The sequence below is a fragment of the Symphalangus syndactylus genome, chromosome 7 (genome assembly GCF_028878055.3).
Source record: "Symphalangus syndactylus isolate Jambi chromosome 7, NHGRI_mSymSyn1-v2.1_pri, whole genome shotgun sequence".
NCBI lineage: Eukaryota > Metazoa > Chordata > Mammalia > Primates > Hylobatidae > Symphalangus > Symphalangus syndactylus.
Genome location: NC_072429.2, coordinates 29,307,866 through 29,310,840, shown reverse-complemented (window position 1 = coordinate 29,310,840; position 2,975 = coordinate 29,307,866). Strand labels below are relative to the sequence as shown.

At 43.7% G+C, this 2,975-nt stretch overlaps 1 pseudogene; it reads left to right on the top strand.

The window, feature by feature from the left end:
- Window positions 1-1,469: 1,469 nt before the first annotated feature.
- On the top strand, window positions 1,470-1,570 carry LOC129487053 (uncharacterized; annotated as a pseudogene).
- The last annotated feature ends 1,405 nt before the right edge of the window (window positions 1,571-2,975 follow it).

Below are 2,975 nucleotides of genomic sequence, written 5' to 3'. Positions count from 1 at the left end.
AATAAAATGGGAGACAGGTTTGCCTGACATTGTTCCCAGCTTGACTTTTCCCTTGGCTTAGTGATTTGGGGGTCCTAAGATTTATTTTCCTTTCACACTTCTCACATGCAGAATATATCCACCCCATCCCAGCAGCCCAAACGTCTTCACTCATTCCAGCATTAATTCCAAGTCTGAAGTGTCATCTAAATTTCATCTGTATTAGATATGGGTGAGACTTGAAGTTTGATTCATCCTGAGGCAAAATTCCTCTCAGCTTCCAAATACAGTGTGGTGGGACAGGCATAGGATAGACATGCTGATTCCAAAAGAGAGATACTGAAAAGAACAAGGCGACAGGTCCCCAAAATTGCAAAACCTAGCAAGGCAAATTCCATCAGATCTTAATGCTCTACAACAATCTTCTTTGGCTGGATGTTCTGCCCTGTAGGCCCACTGGGTCAGCAGTGTCACCCCCACAGCACCAGGCAGTGGCCAGCACCATAGCTCTTTGTCACAGTCCCCCACCCCAAGGCACTGGGCAGGGGCAGCCTGGCCTGTTTAAGAGAAGGAGACTCCACCCTTTCACTCCCTGCCTCCCCAACAGCCCGCTGTGGTGGGAGTGGCAACCCTGATGATCTGTGAATCATTTTTCTTAAAGAATGAAGCAAGCTGTATTGTCCTGTCCGGTAGAACAAAATTCTAAAAGCCTTCCTTTGTTTCATCCTGTCTTTATTCCTTTTGGTCTAAACTGGCAATGTCTTTGCTGGTAAAACCCATCTCTATTTCTGGCTTCTAAAGAGATGGCTGACTAGCTCCATGGGTTATTGTCCAGCCACACCCTTCGTGTCCTCTCCAGAAAATCCTTTTTCATTTTTTTCAATATGAATAGGCCGATAATTTTCCAAATCTTCAAGTTCTGTTTCCTTTTTGCTCAGCAATTCCTTCCATTTATCTCCATCCACTCACATTTTACATAAGTACCGAGGAGAAGCCAGGCCTCATCTTCAACACTCTGGAAATCTCTGCAGCTAAATATTTAAGTTCATCACTTGAAATTTCTACTTTCCACAAAACACTAGAACACAATTGGTGGTGGAGAAAACACAAACTCAAAGTGCTTTTTCCTCTTCTCTCACTCAACACAACCATCAACAGAGAAGACCTCTGTAATCAAAGATGTGGGGGCTTTCCCCACACGCCAAGCATCAATCAATTTGGACACTATAGACAGCATCAGATCCCACAGGTTGAGGGCTCAGTTTCCAAGACTGGGCCCCCTTCAGACACCAGACTTGTGTTCTTCCAGAACTTCTGACCGACTGGCTTCCAGTTGGGGTTCCCAGGACACCTCTTTGGGTTCGACTAGTTTACCAGAGCAGCTCACAGAACTCAGGGAAGCGCTTGTTTACATAAACCCAGCAAGGCCTGTGTCTTTAGATTCTTCTTGACCTCTCTGTGCAATATTCCTTCCTCAAGAGTATAGGGCAGCTTGCTTCAGCACTACATCTATTAAATTGGAAAGATACAGAGATTACCCTGGCTCCTGTGGAAGGATGACATGAAAATTCATGACGCATTCTATACTTGAAAAATAAAAAATAAAGAGTATAGGGCCGGATCATCTCTGCAATGAGGGTCTATGACCCATAATTAGATTATAGTCCTGCTGTAGGCAGGTGAAAGAAGGGCAGAAGAAGGTCAGATTCTGTTTCCCGACACCTGTTTCTGAGGCCTAAAGTGCCCCAACATCATAACAAAAGACTATAACAAGGGCTATGGGAGATATGAGCCAGGAACCATGGATGAAAACCAATATACACATATATAATAATATCACAGCAATTCAGCTGAACCCTTTGCCACGTTGTAAGTAGTATTGGGGTTCAGAAACCAATAGCCCAAGATATGGCACTTTGACACATTAAACTAAAGAAGTCTTAAGGTCTCTTTGACCTTTCCCCACACTCTCCTGTCTCTCAATCCTTTGTCTCTCCCAAAGCACAGCATGAAGTTGTTCTCTGAAGTTCCCTTATCTGCCTAAAGTCTGGACCTGCCAAAGAAGACAACAGTCTCGGGTGCCTTCCCTGTGTTTTCATTAACTGCATTCATATCGCAGGAAGACTGAAGTCTGTCAACACACCTGAACAGACTTTTGTCACAAACTATTGTCAGGTCTGTGGGCCAAAAGACTCTGTCCTAGGCCATTGTATGTTCTTCAAGCCCACTGAATTCCCCTAAAAATCATGTACTATCCCCCTAAAATCATCCGCACTCCCCTATCTCCCTTTCCCCTAAGAAGTAGGGTATATAAACCTCCGTACCCCAATGGGATATTGGACAATCACTCCGTGATTCTCTCCCATGCGTGGTAATAAATTTGTATGCACTGTCTCCAGTTAATCTGCCTTTTGTGAGTTGATTTTTTGCTGAAACTTCAGAGGGCAAAGGAGAAGTTTTCCCTTAGCCCCTACACAAGAATCACCTTTCCTCCAGTTTCCAATAACATGTTCCTCATTTCCATTGTAGACCTCACCAGAATAGCTCTTAATATTCATATTTCTACTAATATTCTGTTCCTGGTGATATATGCAGTCTCTAAGATGACAGAAGCTTTCTCTATAGCTCTCCTCCTGTCTTCCTGAGCCCTGGCCAGAATCACCTTTAACATCTACACTTCTATTAACAGTCCTTCAAAGCAATCTTGGCTTTTTCTAGCATGCACCTCAAAGCTCATGCAGCCTCTACCCATTACCCGGTTCCAAACTCACTTCCGCATTTTTAGGTATTTTGTTATAGCATAGCCCACTTCTCAGGATCAAAACCTGTATTAGTCTCTTAAGGCTGCCAAAACAAAATAACACAGACTGGTGGCTTAAACAACAGACTTTTTTTTTTTTTTTTTTTTTTTTTTTGAGGCAGAGTCTCTCTCTGTTGCCCAGGCTGGAGTGCAGTGGTGCTATCTTGGCTCACTACAACCTCTACCTCCCAGGCTT